Raw genomic sequence first — 19,883 nt, 5'->3', positions numbered from 1 at the left:
CAAGTAATAGCCGTCCTTCTAACTGAAGTTGTAAGTCAAGTTTCTTTATACGGAATTAAACCTATCATTAAAAGTGTATAAAAACATAAAATACAACTAATTACCTCAACTGATTAGGAGTTAATTCCTACAAAGCCTCAAAAGCAAAGCATTCGAACAATGAGAGTAATTTAAAGAAGTTTTATTTATAGCGGCCAATGGGAAAGTAGGTCATAAGACTCCCCATCTCGAGCTTAGTGGGTGGGTCTAAGACGTGGGCGTGGTTAAAGTTTGTATAGAAAGTTCTCTGGCAAATTTTGTGTATATGTTAACGTGAAATTGTAAACACCGTTAGATTGTAATCTATCTCGCGAGATTATAAACTGTCGAAAGATTGTGAACCTCAGCGTACTGCTTACAATTTAACTTATTATTATTCGGTAGATTGCACTACACTAACTTAGTTATCATTCAAACTTCTTTGGTCAATTACAGATTAATTTTACTTCCCAACAATTTCATATAACTACCGAATAATAATACCTTAAATTGTAAGCAGTTCGTTGAGAAGAACTGTTATTTTACATACTAAAAACATACGAACGTTTGAACCTTTAATTGGTATTTTCGTCAATAGATGGCGCTTTTGTATTTTTAATTACGGTAACAATAGGCTCTAATCATATCATATAGTTGTCATTTTAGGACAGTCTCGCTGAACACGACTTCAAATAAGAAGCGTGATGTTCATACCTTGCGGGTTTCTCCCTAAATTTAGGGGGAACCAAGATGTCTTTGCTTTTTTTCTTCCAGAAGGCCCGATTCTAAACAATTTGTATTAAGCCTAGGACCGAACCAACAAACTTAAAAACATAAAATCAAATTAAAACTCCGCTAAGATATCTATAGGTAACTGCTATCAGGACAGTACAGGCACAATTAATCCCTGAAAACTGTCTTGGAGTGGTCAATGCGTTACGACATTTCGACTAAACTTTTTAAACACTAACCCTTAACCGACGAGTATGTCAATGTCATCAAATAAACCGAGAGAGGTAGACCATAGCAAGTGGAGATGCGTGGTCTCTTCCACTTCGGGAAAAGGAATGAAATAAATTGCCTAACTAATATATATGTAGTGTGGACTCAGTTTCCGCTAAGACACTCATTTGGTCCGTTGTACGTATAGTCCTGGCTAATTAAGCTAGCCTAGTTCCTTCCAGAAGCTCAGAAATTTCCTGGGCATGGCGTCAACGACGTTCTTGACGTATTACTTGAAGTACCAGAATTTGCCGGTTTTGGCACTGGCTTGATACTGATAAATACAGAAATGTCATTTTTTCTTTATATTACGCCAGTTTGTTTGATGTGAATCTACTCTTTTACAGATACTCCACCACTGGACAATCATACAACGCATCTTTTCTTTAAAAGGTAAGAAAAATTCATTTTCTACATATGGAATACAGAGTTTCCAGAAAACTTCTTAAAGGGACTTAATTGTCTAAAACGATAATATAGGTACCTATTGTTAACAATGCAACGGTCATAGTAAAAATATTGAATAAAGAATGAAGTGTCTTAAAACGCTGTCTATTGCCGTAAATCTGGTATTCATGAGGAATAAGTATCGCAATACAGCGAGGAAATGTCAGCGATTGTATCGCCACAGGGACGAAACATTTTTGTTTAAAAAATTCTAATTACCTATAAATTTTTAATTATTTTTAGGTTAAGAATATTTTAAATACCGTATATTTGTGTATTGGAAATAAATGACTAATATTTTTATTATCTCATTCAAACGATATTGGTTCCTATAACTATAGATAGAAAGCAATATATAATTGGTTAGGCAACCAACAACTGTAAAAGTACCTAGAATAGGAGTTTTAAGAGTGTGTCATAGCATTATTATATGTATTATAGCATTATAGTCAATGCTTATATTATTTTATCACTACGTCATCACATTATTACGTTATTAAATTTATATTAATGTAATATAAATTTAATAACGTATAATATTTATGTTTCACGCAAATAATCATTAATAGAATAATACATTTTTTCCAAAAGTATTTTTGGCAAATTATTATAAACCTTGTTTTTCCTATACAATTCCAGATTAATTTTTAATCCAGTTATATACACTACTCGTACAAAATCATTTAATTTAACAGCAACCGGAAGCCTTTTTTGAAATATACTGACCAAATTAATAGCTTTGAGCTTAGAACCTCAAAGCCAAGTAGTTCTTTTATTTTATAATCAAGTCAAATGTAAATTTTTTATTCAATTTAGAATGTTTTTAAATATTATGAATCGTTGTTTTATACAAACCGTCTTTTTCAAAGGGAAGTGAGAGAGCATAGATATAAATAAAAGAATTTTTAGTAAAATTATTCGTTAAGTGGCCAGTGTAGGTCCTAAGTGGGCACTTAGGTATGCTAGATAATATTTTGCATAGACTTATTAATGTAGACGGTTTATCTAGTAATTAAGTACTTTATTTGATACAAAAGCTAATTAAATTCTCTAGTTGTAGATGAAACGTGTGCTTGTTAGTTTTTGTTCTCGATAAAATATCTCGTCGATTTCAGTTGTATGAAATTCGGATTGGTTCATAATATTGTATTCAAGATTAACCGAATTATGTATACAAATCTTAAAAAGCACTGAAAATCTAATCTTATTCTAAAGCCTCCACAAAAGTGTACATCATTAAAATAGTTTAGGCCATAACGAAATCCGTTACAAGTGTCGCAGAAATCTAAAACTGGCAACTGAAAAAAAAGAAATAAAAAATAAATTTCATAGAGTATAAAGGTGTCAGCGGCGGTAATGATCGCTAAGACTCCGCTTCATCGCAGTTCTTAATTCCGAACGTTCCCTTAATGAGATCTACCTTCGTGTTGCGCACAATAGGACGCCATGCGTGTGTTTTATTTTTTTTATTTTTCTAAACCGATTCAAGGACCGCGCGCATTCAGCCAGAGCATTTAAAAAGATGCAGTTTAAGTAATGGAGCATGGAGGTTCTGGAAAATGAGGTTGCATACTTTTTAATTTCGTTAGTGGGTTATTGTTTAGTACGTTCTTGTGTGCTCTATGTTAGGACTTGTCTATTTTCTTTTCGATACAAAAAAATGTATTCAAGTCGGCTAAGTCTACTTTTAAACCCTTTCTCATTTTTCTCAAAGAACGTTTTGTTTTATTCAGAGATATTACAATCTGAATGGTTTTACAACTTCCGTCAACAATGTCCGTTAGAAATGACGTTTCAGTTATAAAAGTTGCATCCTATTGTACATTTTAAAATACCAAAAGTTGCGTACCAAATAAATAAATTATCTAAAGCGAACAAACGATTTATACAGCAAAAGAATGACCCGTTTGCCACAGATAAAACACACAATCCCCGCTAATTAAGGGCACACACGTTGGTAAAACATGGGTTTTGTACATTTCGAGTTGCAACCGTGAACATCCGGTAAAAAGGAAATTTTAAAAGGCGCACAAATGCTGAAAGACTCCGAGTCGCCTCTCCATTAAGCCGTGGAGTTGTAGAGATGCGACTCTGCGATTAAAGACTTAAGATACCGTTTGTAATTATACGTTAGATGCGGGCTCGTGATGGTATTATGTAAAATGTAAACCTGCAATGATGTACTTAGTTAGATCTCTTTGCGAATTCTGCGAGCCTGGTACATTTTATATGTGAGCGTTTTGTAATCTTCATATGTTTTTAATAATCAATTATATATTACATACATAATATATACACAATACCTGGTTAAAGAAATGTCGACTCACTAGATGTGCAGTGTTGGCCTAGGCTTCAGCGTGCGCCTCTCTGAGGTCGTAGGTTCAATCTCCGGCTGTGCTTGCATTTAACATTCGTTGGAACGGTGAAGGGAAACATCGGCTTGCCTTAAGACCCAAAAAACGACGGCGTGTATCAGGTGTGTAGGCTGATCACCTCCTTGCCTATTATTGATAAATGATCATGAAACAGATAGAGAATTCTGAGGCCCAGACCTCGAATCGCTCTTCGTTGAATACGATGAAGTGGAAGCTGGTACTGGAGCTTCCACCCAGAGGTGAGAACAGTACTCCATTTGGGGCCGAATTATCACTTTATACAGTTGCAAGCGATGGCCCGGAGTGAAGTACCGTCGTTGAGCACACCAAGCTTATTGGAGGCTAATTTTAGGGCTAAAAATTACCCGTTCAGTAACGTCATTCGATATGTCAACGCCAAGTATTCCGATGCTGTGGCTTTAAGAAGAGTGTCTTCGAAGAGACTTTTGACATATTGATAAAATTTGATTTGTTTCACACTTGGCAACAAATACGAAGAAATTTTAATTATCAAATTCTAGAGGCGAACTTTCTTGAAACTTAATTGCCTGGTGTTGTTAATGTGAAAACTTTAAAACTTGCCTTTATCACGAGTGACGACGCGTGAAGTGTTGGCACCTAAGTTGCCGTGTAACACTTAATATGAAAACATACAGACATATATATGGAGCGGTACCGAGTTTTTTTTTAATATTTCATATTTGTCTCATTTTTATTCTCTTTTAAATTGACAGTGTACAGTTTTGAGGACGATGAGTCTTTCGCTTGATAGTTCCATCTGGTTGGTTGGCTACGTGATCCTTTGACTTCTATGTTACCTGGTTTCTCCAAGATCTCATATTTTCTTATTTAATATCCTTTTCAGTAAATTAAACATAAATTACTTATTAGTCTTAAGGTAGGCTCGTAATTTTCTATAATATCTTTGTGTGTATCTTTGACAATAGTCAGTATTTTCCTGCTATTTCTATCAAGTCATCATCATCATTGACAAATGATCGTGAAACAGATACAAAAATCTGAGGCCCAGTAAAAAGGTTACTACTGATTTATTTATTCTAATTTATTATTTATTGGAACGGAAAAACGCGTCGTTTTTCTATCAAACTAACGGCTTTATATTTGACAAAGTACCCAGTATCTCTATTCAATTTGCGTCGTCTCGTGAGTAATTTCCATCTGCGTGGTGTGGAATTTTCTTAGTATGAAACTGCTGAGTCATGTCTCCTAACCGCATTTTCGTTTAACTTAATTGAATAATGTTAAACAATTCAAGATTACATGATATTAAGTATTTGTCGTTTCCAAGTACTAAATAATATTAAATTCGTTTTAAACAAACAATCTACTTGTTCAGTTTTCTGATATGGGCGTGTCAATACTTAAAAAATATAAAACCAGGTGCTCATGAGCAAAGACAGATGGTTACTTACTCCGAAAACATGTTACGCGTGCATACAATACTTGAACAATAATTCATTGAAGATGCATATTTGGGGTTGAGGAGCATAGCAACACTTTACACGCTTTTGCATTTATATTAACATTCGATTATTATATAATCTTTACATTTCACGTTTTAAAACTTATATATTTTTAAATATTTTATTTATAAATTCATTATTAATATAAATGGACATGGATAGTTCTCCTTTAAATTCAAATATGGAATATACTAAAACAATACATGCATTTTCTAAATTTAAACGTTTTTTTTAAACAGTTTGGAAAAAATTATATGCATCTGAATAAGGACGATACATTCTAATTTCAAATATAGATGATGCTTTTTACCATAACCATAAAGTTCTGGATTCAAATGTGTTTTATAAAACGCCATTCGAAGTGTTACTACATTAATATAAATTGACAGCATGATAGTGCACCTACCTCTAAATTCAAATTTGGAATATACTAGAATACAACAATGATTTTCTAAATTTAAATTGAAAAGGAAGAAACATTCTAAATTCAAACATGGATGATGCTAAAAAACCCCAAGTTCTAAATACAAATGTGTGTTTTCTTAAATATTTAAGCACCACAGCTTACACGAAGTACCTTACTGCATTAATATTAATTGATAGCCATACGACTCTAAATTCAAATATCGAATATACTAGAACACCTCAATGATTTTCTGAATTTAAATGTTTTCTTAAAAAGCTTAGAAAAAATAATTTAAATTGTAGAAGAAAGACGCATTCTAAATTCAAATATGGATGATGCCAAAAAACCACAAGTTCTAAATTCAAATGTGTGTTTTCTAAAATATTTAAGCGCCACAGCTTATACGAAGTGACTTACCGCAATGTGCATCTTTAGAAAAAAAATAATCGGCAGAAGCTTTGACGAGGGCGCCGAGTCGCGTGGCCCGCCAGGTGTGCCCGCCGTCCCCTCCTGTCATCTCTTTATAATAATACTTATTATTACAACTCCTTATTATTTCTTGTTTTAATTGTGCACCCGACTTGCCTTTTACTCCTTTTGTTCGCGTTTAATGGTGTTTATTGTTTTGTGTTTTTTTATTCGTACGCGTGCCGGCTGCGTAAGATTTTTCAAAGGCAATTTAAATTTTGCAATTCCATTTTTGTTTTTAATGGGGGCAAGAAAACGAAAAATCCGCAAGTTAATTCTCATTGTTCTGCCGTGATTTTCGTAGATCTTTTCAGTACAACTCGTTATTTTTGGGGTCGTAATTAAATTCATTTGGCAACGGAAAATGACCTATTACAGGATTGTTAAGCTAACGGAACAATGCAATTAGAACTGTTTACTTAACTCATTATTAAAAAAAGTCTTTATGTACCTACTTAGAAAGTTTATTTTAAAAAATACGCGAAACATTTATTAAATTAAAAATAAACTCGTTATAAGCCAATTTTGAACTTCCAAATTGTTCTGGTGTGATTCAAAACATCAATCTTAAGATTGGTTACTAAGTTAGATTAGCAAATACCATTGAAACCGCGTGACCGCAAATTCATTAAACTAAACCCTATTAAGATCACATTCGACACCGATTTTAACTGTTTAAAGATTCGTAACAACTCGCACTATATATGTTTTTGTAAATTGACAAAAAGACATCATTTAACATTACGTACCTAACTTAAAACTAATAAGTAAATTAACTACTAAAAAGCATATTTAACATGTGTCCAAACACACTGGATATTACGCACAACACAATACAATAATGGGAGTCAAGTGCAGACTTTAGATAGTCAATTTAGTTATAAATAAAAATAAAATGTTAAACGTTTCCTTTTACCAGTAATAATAAAAACAAAAGACGAATCAATCAAATTACTAGACCATCCTTCTAATAGCAGCAATAATAAAAACGTCCAGAATATTCCGCAAAAGTCTGCAACGTTTGCTACTCCGACAGTGTCCATGTTCAAAGATAAGTGAGAGGGGAAAATCATCGGCAACTTTTGTTGCAGACAACAGTTCTGTATGAGATCAAAAACCCGTTATACAGAAATCTTTTTGATTTCTATGAAGTAGCGAAAAAATTCGGTTTCCAAATGCCGCCCCAAAAATCTACCACCTGGGCTCCAGCCTCTTCATCCTGCTGGTGAATCTGGTAGCAATTACAATCGCTTCTATGTGAACTAATGAACTACTGCGAAAGGGTTTTAGTGTATAAATAATTATGGTTTTATTTTAATCTTTTGAATCTGCCACTGCACTTTCTTAATTTGGTCTACATCTAAACTATCTTCCTCTCTCGCTTCATACACATGACATTCACATGCTGTAGGTTATTTTTAAATAGTTAAAATAATCAAAATATAATAACTAAATCCATAAATATAAGTAACATAAACGAACCACTATTACACTAACTTTACAGCGACAAAAATAATTCCTAAAGTTGAAATTAAAAGTTTTTGTTCGTACACGAGCTTTATGAAACATTTTAAGTTTTCTTAACTGAAAAAGCTAAATGCGTCTTTGAAGCTTTAGTGTTCACATACCATAGAATGCTATGTTAGGTTTGAACATAGTACCTACCTACTTATTACATGAATCTTATAAATACGAGTTACTTTGTCGGTAGAAGCTTTGATGCACATTTCGAGTTGGAGGCTTTAGAAAAAATTAAGGCTCTTCACAGAGTAGGGTAGAGTTAGATGAGGTTATATAGCTGATAGGTTTTGTGTAGCGTGCGTGGGCTATTGAAAATATTGTACGTATTTGTAATAAGATAGTTCTCTAGATTTTGTAAAAATATAGATATAAAAAAATATTGAATACACAACATTTTAGTTTCAAACTCTAACTCATAATAATTTTAATCATATAGGTAACTAAGTACACTTATGATGTCATCAGAAAAGATGTTAAATTTATTCTAAATCTACATTTACTACCAGTTCGCAAGAAGAACTGGCAAGAAACTCTCCGCCACTCTTTTTAGTCGCCAAGTTTTGAGTCATACAAATTGTTGGTACTGGCGCAATTTAGCCCAAGGATTAGGATCATTTAAATAATCTTCAAATTTATAAAAAGCTTTATTTAAAAAGTTTTCTATTTATCAATTTTACTCACATTCGTGAAATATATCACGACACCGTATGTGCATCAAAGTGCACCAAACAACAGGAACAAGTATCATTTTTATACTTTCTAGTGGGTTTATATATATTTTAGAGGAAAATTGTGTTCTAAAGAATGTGGCCATGTTTGTGAGAAATGCGGTTACAGATGTTGAGTGATTACGCGAATAAAATAAAATGAATTATTCTATCTGTAGCATACTCGATATTTATTTTGACCCATATTATAATTAAAAAATAGTGAATATTTGTTTGAAACTTTCGCGAGAGTAAAAAACCCGAATCTCGACACTCGAACAAAAAAATAACGATGTATTGAATTGAAAGCACTTGATACAATGAAACAAAAGGCTGGTCCTTAAAATACGTAAAAATACCACTATAAAAAAATTGATTGTCGAAAATAGAGAAACGTAATAAACTAAACAAACGTAGGGCTGTCAAACAAGCCGAGAACTTTTTCAATTCGGCTAAAGTTTTGTTCATCGAATTTTCATGCCACTTTGAAATTATCGTTACGAATTTCTCCTATATTGGTTTGCTTAATGTGCATATAACCGAAGACGGAATAAAGAATGTCTTATACCGTTAACAGATTTTATGTATACTTATCACTTGCTTACTTTGAACGAAATCAAAAAGTATTCATGCTATAAAAATGTGTTATTTCAATAAAGTTTAAAATCTTAAGGTATTTTCAAGCAAATATTTGGTAGCAATTACAATCCTCTGGCCGCTTCTATGTGAACTACTGAACTACTGTGAAAGGGTTATAGTTTATAAATAATAATGTTTTTATTTTAATCGTATAAAATATTATAAGTGTCGCATTAAATTTATCAAAAATCCACTAAATCCAAGGCTAAGCTAGAATAAACCGTAAACATGGTTAGTCTAGAATAAATTAAATATACAAAATATGAGTGTCTAAGTGCGAAATTTGCAAACCAACCATAGACCAAATGAGAGTCTAAGCGCAGAATTTGAGTCCACACTAATAGTCTAGAATAAACGGTAAAGCCGGAAGTTAAAAAAAAATATTTGAAAACACAGCCCTATACAGATAATGTATATTAAAATCACGGTTCATTGGCCTCTTCAGTGCCTCCTGCGCTGCAATGTGTTCCTGTTTGCCTATCAACAATATTGGAAGTAACATGACACTATGATGGTCGAGGGGAAGATTAGTTTTCTAAGGATTAATCAGGGTTTCTGTAGCCAATGTTGCGTTTATTAATATATAACCTTTTTCTTAAGAAACTTTTTGTAGAAACTGCACAGAACACATACAAATCTGTGGCAATAGGTCACTGCTACGCGTATTCCCGAAGTCATGTTTTTTTTTTAACCTTCCAGCCAGGCTTGTATTTAGACTTTATATTTTTTTTGTTTCGTGTTACTTTTTTTGTGGTAGGTATAACGAATTAAAAAAAATACTATTTTGTGAATAATTTTTACTTGATCTTAAATACTTTGATTAATTCAGATGCAATTTTTTTAATACCATAAAAACTTCAAGCTCCATTTCAAACGGAGATAATGATTGATGTGAAAGATGTTCCATATTTAATACGCTAAAAGATGCTTGCAAATGTTGTGAAAGGTGTTCCGCACGCGCACATATGTTTCCATTGACAAAAAACGATCCAAGGTGTTTTGCGAACCGCAAAATCAGCTTTTATTGTTTTTTGTTGTGATATTTGTTTATCAGTTTTTTGTAATAACCCTTCAGAGAACAGTTTTTTACAAAAAATAATTAAATACATTGCACAAAAAATTGAACAGCATGTTTGATAAACAAATTAGTACCCGTTACTCTAGACAATTTTTAAACATTAAATATTTGGCCGTGAGTTTCGATTTATCTAATGAATTAATAATGTTATACCTAGAGAACTCAAAAAATGAATTAAACTTTATGGACTACCTTAGAATTTGTATACATTCATTTGTATACACTATATTTAAATAAATTTTCGTTCCCTCATATGAGATACTATTAATTTTCACCAAAAAATACATTGCTTCACATCCAGCTCTCAAACATTTCGTTACGTTAACTTAAGCATCACATTACTAACCTAATCTTACAACCTCCTCTCGAAAAGTGAGTTACAGAATCGCAAGGCTGGTCTACAAAATTACTCTAGCTTAGGGTAACACTACTTAACAAATATCCGATACGATACGATAAATATCACTAGAACGCCGTATCTAATGTCACAATTTGCTACCGATAAAACTACAAAGCTAATTTGCGTATAAACAAAATCAGATATTTAACCCTCGCTGCTATTAAGAAGCATATGCCATGCTTGCCGGGGCAGAAAAGACCACTTAAGGATTAAGGTGGGCACACAGAGTAGCGTTTTGAGTACTTCCAATGCTAAGAACATGCGTCAAGAGACTCGTTTATGAAATTATTTAAACTGCAATGGGTTGGTGATTGAGGGGATTTTTTATAGAAGTTATATATACTATTTAATACGAAATCCGTTAAACTATAACATATATATTATTTAATACAAATAAATCAAGAAAACAATGCCATATTAAAAACATTTTGTAGTCAAAAAAACTAATATAAACTTGCCAAACTGGAAAAAAAACATTAAAAAATCAGTAACGCTACAATCTTCTCAGATTTCTGTATCTTTCATGATTTGTCAATCTAATAGCTGATTAGGTTGACCTATGCCTGACACACGCCGTCGTGTTTTTAACTTTTTCTGTATTTCGATGTCTGTTATGTGTTGTGACTTTCATTACTTCTATTATTTATTCCGTTATATTTAGCAATGTAAGCAATAAATAAAAAATAAATCAGTCAAATCTTTTTAGGTCTGGGCCTCAGATCTCTGTATGGTTCATGATCAAGTCAATCTAATAGGCAAGTAGGTCATCAGCCTCCTGTGCCTGACACATGCCGTCGACTTTTTGTGTCTAAGGCATCTTACTCACGATTTTTCCTTCACCGTTCGAATGTTAAATGCGCTGTGCACCAATGAACTTTATATGTTTAATTTATGATCGAATCAATATATTTTTTAGTCAAAAAACTTACATACATCACAGAAATATGTTAAATAAACTAAATCGCTAATCGCTAACCGCTTGGTTGAGTCGGCACCTTATTGTTTGTGTGTCTTAGGAGGGTTAAGACGTTGGGGTTCGTAGGGCTATCACTCGTGGTTATCGTGTTTACACGCAAGTAACACCGTTTACACGCTAATATGGTTTTGTGTATTATATTTGGATTTTGAAGAATTTAACAGGTGTGAAGGACGGACTTTCCATATTATGATTACGTGTAGCGGCCTTATTATAGAAATATGGTTGTGACAAAATTCAACTACGGGAGCTGTGTTGTGGGTAACTAGATTCAAAGAAGATCTATTGTATTTGAAAGCTGGCATAGTTGTTATAGGCGTGCGTGTAATTTTTGTTTTAGTTTAAATACCACCACCCATAACCCACGAAGTTTTGAGCACAGACTCAACAGACTACTAGCTTTGTATTAGATTATGGATCAATTCACTGTCAAAATTACTGTGAAAACTGTCAGATGTCAGCTGTCAAATTGTATTGACTACTCGTTCCTGTCGATGTAAATTGCTATATCGGAATTAATTCAACCTTGCAACAACCCTATCTCAAGTTTGAAGATTATCTTTAACTTTCTTAAGACTCCACAAATGAGCCGCAACTTCTAAGTATCGTTAACCGTATTCTCACTCTCGGCTAAACGTTGAACATTATATCTTATATTGAGAATGTTTTGTCCCTTTTATTAATTTGGTAAGTGATAAGGAGACCCAATAGATTTTACGAATATAAATTGCCGGTTTATAAACTATTAGTATTTCGAACAAATTCGACTTAGGGTCCTTCAAGAAAGCGTACCAATTCTTAAAATGCCAGCAACGCGAAGCCTCTGGCTTTGAGAGTGTCCATGGGGAGATCACTTAACATATCTTTTTTCTAAAATCACTATAAAGCCGAACAAAGGACATTATATTGGGCCGCATTAGGCCACATTATATTTATATACTTAGCTGTAGTTAAAAATAAAAAGGATGCAATAATGTTTATCGTATGAAAACAATCCTATTTTATGATTAATTTAATATTTCCGGTGAAAGTATATCTTATGAGGGATGAACCCTCTCCAATAAACTTTCTACTAAGAGGATAATCACCTACTAATACTTGCTTTTTATTCAATAGATATATATACGTAACATATGCACGTTTCTTGTAAATAGTATTTAAAGATAAGTATATCTAAGAAATATTGTCATTCGTCAACGCTATTGTTCCTATAACAATAGAACGAACAATTTTATATGAGAAATAATCGGGAGTATATAACACAAGATCGACGTAAAAAGCCCTGACAAAAAGGCATACAATAATATGGAAAAACAAAAAGCGTCGAGAAACTTTCACACAGCGGCAAATTTTACGCATTATCTAGCACAAATTGCTAGTGCACAATTCCACAATTCCTAGACTATCGCATCGAAAGACACGCTTTTAATAACCGAGGAACGTTGGAGACAATCCTCTTAATCAGCATCAGACAATGGAAACGGGGCCACGCACATACGGAATGATTAGCCGCTTTGTTGGCGACTGTACCGCGCACTTTTGTTACCAACTGTACCGGCCCCGGAACTTTAGCTCATATGGATTGTGACGCGTCCCACTCACTAATTGCTTGGGCTTTATTAAAAAACGTTAAAACCTATACGTTTCATTCGACTTATAAGCCGATTGCCGCAACGTCAAGTCTCAAATCGATTTGCACATTTCACGCTACACTTATTCCACAAAGTTTACTTGCTGTGAAAGTTGTCGTTCGATATTTAAGGAAGCTTAATTAAAAAGTTGGCAAAAGCTCGCTCCGCAATGCAATAGGCATTCTTACCGCGCTACACTCGACACTGATTTAAGACACGCGCGCAGAAGCGTATCAGTACGTGTAATTAAAAATAAATCGCGTAAAACACAAAGGCATGGTAGACGCGAGATTTCGTTTTATTGCGAGGGAAAAAAATCATTTCGTTACATAGCAAAGAAAGGCGGGTAAAAAACACAATAAAGAAACAATGTAAACAAGTTAGGAAGTACTTGAGTAGCTCATTACAGGCTGATGCAGCGGCGCATTAGAGTTGTTTGAGGCAGATCTGCGTGGCCACGGCTCGCTAGCTCCAGCCAGCCTCCATGACAAGAGACGCTCCTTTGTTTAACCTATTTCGGTTTAGATTACGCTTTCGCGTGATGAGGCCGCCATAATTAATTATAATAATGATTCTTTGGCTTCATACAACTAGTTTTCGCTACGTGATATTTTAAGATTATTGTGAGGGGTTGCGTCTCTATTTTCCATATATACTTAAGTATATTTTTTTAATGTAAGAAAACACTCACATTGCGAGCTCGCCAGTTCGTTACCGGCCTTTAAGATTTGGTACGCTCTTCTCTTGAAGGACCCCAAAGTCGAAATACTTCAGTGGGCAGCTGGTTCCACATAGTGGTGGTGCGCGGCAAATAATGCCTTAAAAAACGCTCAGTTGGACCACGGACGTCGAGGTGATACATGTCTAAGTTAAAGTACTATTAATTTTATATTAAATAATAAACACTTACCCCAGAGCTTGACATATTAGTGGGCTGATCAATTTGAAAAAAACATATTGTTAAATGCTATCTGATACCAAATTCGCTGTTTTACTTAAATATCTAAAAAAATATATTTTTTTGTAACTATTATGTTTACCATAATTGTCATGTATTTTAGAAAAGATAGCTTATAACATATACTGTAGATATAGCATTATATGAACTTTAATAAATAAAAAACCTTTCGGATTTGGAGGATATACGCATTCTAGGCATAACGAATATAATTTCAAATGATTACATCTCCCACTCAACAAAACAAAATACGTACGATCGTTTCGATTCGCGATTGTTTTGTTATTCTCGTTAATACTCGAATTTAGACACTCGATGCACATTTCAGGTTTTCGGTTATTCATTCCATACGATTTTTTCTTTTGTTAAACCATTTTTTGTTACTATAGGTATTATGTTTTGTTTTGTCTGAGTGCATGTAATTGTGTGTCGTACCGGTCAGAGTGGCCTTTTGATTGGTTAAGGATTCGTGTTGTTTTATCTCATAATTAAAGTAATGTTGGATTTTGATTTCTGTTTTTTTTTGTTATTGGAGGTCACCTCATATATATAACCGACCTGAACGAAAATATAAGTTAACGTTTACACTATATTCATAATAACACATTTATTGGGTAGGGTATGTCACGTTCCCTTTGTTGCATTACAATAATAATTTAACATAATTAAATGTAAAGGAGGTCAACTGGCGGCCTTATCGCTTTCGAGCGATCTCTTCCAGGCAACCACTGTGAGAAATGAAAAAAAATGTATTAAATTAGATAAGTTAGGCAAAAAGTGCAAAAATACATATTACATAGGTATAGTTATTAAGAAAAAAAAGAGAAACTATCAGGAACAAAAAACAAACTAAACTAATAAAGAATCCAATATGAAAAATAAAAAGTAAAAAGTGCACATGAATAATATGAATAATTTAAGATCAGAAATAATTATTTTTAAAAAATTACAATAATCTAAAAACCACATTTTTTATGTAAAATTTATATTCAGCATACCCCGATTAGAATAAAAATTTAAAACTCGTATAAACTGTCAGAATTCAATAATCACCTGTTAAAAATCACAACAAGACATTAGGAGGCAAGTGACAAGCTCCGAGCGGAAGTAGTCGAGGAGATACGGAAACGGGCGACGCAGTGATTTCCGGTCCGGCGTCACGCATCGGGGACAGACCATAACGCACCATACATTCGATAATTAACTATTGTCGGATTTTTTTTTTTTTTTTTTTTTTTATATAACGGGGGGCAAACGGGCAGGAGGCTCACCTGATACAACATAGATATAGTTTTTTAATATCTATATTGCGTTTTTGTCACTTTTATAACTCTATGAAGTTTAAGAGCAATCATCAATCAATTAGCAATCCATCTTTAACTTTTTAAATCTTTACAATTATAAGTAACTTAACTGTTCGTGTTATGTTAATATGATAATAAATATGACATTTGCATGCCTATTTTTATAATTAATCTAAACGTACCACATTCTATGCAAATATTTTTTCTTATTATCAATAGATTAACTTATTAACTTTACATTTTGTTAGTTAATGCTAACCTAAGTACAACTGTAGCACAATATTCTACATTCATCACTATATAAAGTAAATAAAATTTACATAACATCTATTTACTCTCCAAATAAGTTTCCTTGCAGATTTTACCCAAATCCTATATATAACAGATTCGCCGATTGTATCACAACTGAACTAATAAAACTACTACAAAATCCTCGTAATGAAACACGTAAATATGAGAGGAAACTTTCCTTCGTTATTTTAACTTAACTCACTACTTGAGATCTGATTACAATTAAACTACTATATCCCCCAAACATGACATACGATAACTTAATAAAACCGGTATGAATTGTTTATAAAGGAAATAACAAGTGAATCACTTGTCGTCTTCTCCATATCGACGTTAGTTCCGTTATGTGATAGCGTAATTATATGTTTTCCGCTCATCTCTTTTGTACTGAGCTTGTGTGCACACCGCTTCCTGTTCTACGTGTGTTGGTGCAAGTGATGAGCGGTGATTTTTATGAGGGGTTATTTTTTTATATATCATGTGTTTTGTACTGCAGACTTGATTTTCAATGACATGACGTCGTATAATATTAATATTTGATATATAGCATACAGCTTCAGGTTAATAATAATTGCATCGAATCGTAAAAAGGGTTTGTCTTTTTATGGAAGTAATTTAGGGCTGGGATGATTTGGCATTCTGATAAGGAGGGAGCTAGTAGTTTATTGTTTAACAGAATGCCAAATCCTAAAATGTTAAAGCAGTCATTTTAGGATTTGGCATTCTGTTTTGGACTGATTTGAGCGCGACCGCCGCTGTGAAAACCGCTGTATGAGTTCTAAAAGTGAGTTACAGAATCGCAAGGCAGTTGTGGTCCAATATAAATGAAACACACAGTTATTATACACATATTATAACAGTATAATGTGTAAATACTGTTTAATTTTGGTTGAAACGTTTCTGGCACTCATAAATTGAGTCACGTAAATTGTATGTTTAATTGAAAGGGGCGATCTGATTTAAATAATTTAACACGGCAGTGAAATGCCCACATACGGAGATTTGCATCGACAAAAAAGGATTCTAAAATGTTAGCTGTTTACGCGAATTAAATACAGTACTTATTGAGTATATATATAGTGTCTGAGGTCGTAAGTTCGATTCCCGTCTGTGCACCAATGGACTTTCTATGTGCGTATTTAACAATCCCTCAAACTGCGAAGGAAAACATCGTGAGGTAACCAGCTAAGACTCAAAAAGTCGACAGCGTGTGTCAGCACAGGAGGCTGATCATCTACTTTCCTACATTACCAAATGATCATGAAACACATACAGAAATCAGAGGCCCAGAACTAAAAAGGTTGTAGTGATACTGATTTATTTATTTATTAATGTGTGCCAGTGTGTCAAATTTGGCACCGATACCCTTCACCCGCAACGGAAAATCACCCCTACCTTCATCACTTAAGGGTTTAAATCATCGCATGTTTCACCAACCGTTTATAACTGATCCGCATTTCGGTATAAATATAATTAATTTAGGGATCAAACTAAAATGGTGGGCGTAGGTTCCCATGGCCATCTGTTTGTCTTGAGGGTAGGGAAACGCGTGACATTTGGTATTTAAACGTTTGTTAAGGGTTTTTTAATAGAACATTTGATATTGGCTATTATCATTGTAATAACGACTCTTAGTTCATAATAAAAACTAAGACATAAAAAGTTATTAGACATATACCATCTTATGTTAAGACTCTAACTCAAAATGCTAAGTAAAAATACCGAGTGTCAAACCCGAAATATTTCTTATATAAAAATTGCAAGAGGAGAACGACAGGGCGACCCTCTATCGCCTAAACTTTTCGGCGTCGTTCTAGAAATGATAATATTTAGAAATATAGTATCGGTATCATGGTCATTAAAAGATCTTTTAAAAGGAAAGTACAGCCTGTTATGGAAACTAAAGCCAAAACTGGACGTTCACGGAAGGAGGTCGAAGGTGACTAGTGCTCAGTGAGCAATACAAATAAGAAGATCCACAAAATTCGAAGTGACCACATCAGGGCGTTAACGAAGATCACCGACGCGCTACCATGCCTTACGACTCAAATGGAAATGGACGGGATATATTGCAAGGTGCACTGACAAAAGATGGACCGCCGGAGTCACGAGGGGTCCGCCAGGTACAAAAAAGTGAGAAGACCACAAAAGCGATGGGCTGATTTAGTTAAGGTTTCTAAGGAGAATTGGATGGAGAACGTTATCAAGAGATCCATATGGAAAGCTCAGGCCCAAATAAACGGAAATAACAAAAACTACGCAAGACTGAAATGTAATTTTTTTTAACAGTATGGAATTAAAATGGCTATATTTATCTCAATATATTTAAACTAATTACGGTACATATGTTACTTAATGATAATAATAAAAGCCTGTTTAATTTCCAATCATTATAAAAAAGTGTTTTTTTTCTTGTTATCCTGTATAGGACATATATATATGCTAGTTACCTTCAGTACCGTCGATCGAAACTCCTAAATGCTCCAGCTTTTTCCAACTATCTCTATCTATGACTTTCTTTCTAACGCTTCTATATCTTATATTTTTTTTAAATAGCAATGAATTTAACACGTGTTATATCTGATATCAAAAAAATAATCAAAGATGACCTACTTGATATTTGCACCTTTCGCCGAAGAAAGAGTTCTTACAAATAACACCTTGCCGACATATGCACCCGCATCAGATTTTTTGCTCCCCATTCTTAATTTCGCGTACTCAATGGTTTGATATGGGTTAATACCGCCAAATCTATCAATATCAGAACACATTTAATGCTTTTAAGAAATTTATTTGTAGTGATTCACAAATCCAGGTTTGAAAGAACTTTCTTTGTATGTGCGCATTTAATTCGCTTTTCGCATTCGCTCGAACTGTGAAGGAAAACATCGTGAGGAAACCGGCTTTTCTTAGACGCAACACGACGGCGTATGTCAGGCATAGGAGGCTGATCACCTACTTGCCTATTAGATTGACAAATGATCATGAAACAGATACAGAAATCTGAGGCCCATACCTAAAATGGTTGTAGCGCCATTGATTTAAATAAACATAAATATTATTAAGTGGATAACTACTGAAGACATTGGAGAGAAATTGGTTATGCCAAAAATTATCTGGCATTGTTTAGCAAATTATTAAAAAAAAAACATACAAAGATCTTCTCTAGATCTCCTACTAGAGATTTTAAAAATCTACTTAATATTTTAGTGAAACATATTAATTCATATTAATTTCATAATATGATTGATAATATAATATGTAATTACAATATAAAATTATATATTTTAATCATGTAAGACAAATTTGCAGAATATGCGAAGATTGTACCACCATAATTTGTACTATATTTTTGCATATAAAATATTATCATAAAATACGTCTACTAGTGGGCGTTGTAAAACTTCTGTTCTAAATTCAAATTCACAGCGTGCTATTAGTGTTCGAAATTCAAAATTAAGATTACAGTGGTAGCTTTGGTCTATTGTTCGAAATTTCTATTAAAGCCTGCTAAACACTTCTCTAGGGTCGATGGATTGTGACGAATAATAATAGGAGAAAGGGGTCGCTTGCACCTTGACGGTGGTATACCAAAATGTCGCGTGCCCGGTGCACATTGATTGCAATCTTACTCATCCGGATATAATTTACACCTTGTGTTACATCTGTAGACATTTACGGTTTCACTTGAACTAACCTAAACATAACATTTATTACTAACGAAAAACACAGAAACATACATAAAATAATAATAAAAAAACAAAAATAAGAAAAAAAGTTTTTAAGGAATAAGGTTAATTTATGTGTGTTAGCCTTGGCTCAGTAATACGCTGGTCATTCTGCCAGAGACCCCAACAGTTAGTTAGCGGCTCAGACGCCAAAAAGAAAAATTGTAGTAGATTTTTTTTTAAAGTTAACAGAGTAAGTAAAGAAGTCTTGGGAGATTTGTGTGTAAAAATATATATATATATATATATATATATTAAATAAAAAAAATAAAAAATTGTTACTAAAACTACTTTAAGAAATAGATAAATAATTTTTGGGCGGATTAATAACTAGATTTCGTGCGATTTTAATTTGTACCTGACTTGTAAAGACGCTTTGTATTTACAATATAATTCCTGTTACTATATATTTGTTTATTTATTAACACTTCGTTGCAAATATACAGAGAC

General features: G+C 33.4%; 1 protein-coding gene across 3 annotated transcripts in view; it reads left to right on the top strand.

The window, feature by feature from the left end:
- Positions 1–19,883, top strand: part of LOC125049012 (homeobox protein prospero) — a 92,098-nt gene that overhangs the window by 7,496 nt on the left and 64,719 nt on the right. For all 3 annotated transcript variants that reach the window (XM_047648017.1, XM_047648023.1, XM_047648010.1), the window contains one exon: positions 1,368–1,413. The gene's annotated coding sequence lies outside the window, so the exon portion shown is untranslated. The remainder of the gene's footprint in view (positions 1–1,367; positions 1,414–19,883) is intronic.

This window comes from Pieris napi, chromosome 1 (assembly GCF_905475465.1).
Source record: "Pieris napi chromosome 1, ilPieNapi1.2, whole genome shotgun sequence".
In the NCBI taxonomy this organism is placed as follows: Eukaryota; Metazoa; Arthropoda; class Insecta; order Lepidoptera; family Pieridae; genus Pieris; species Pieris napi.
The sequence above is the reverse complement of the archived record's forward strand: the minus strand, read 5'-3'. Positions and strand labels throughout refer to the sequence as shown.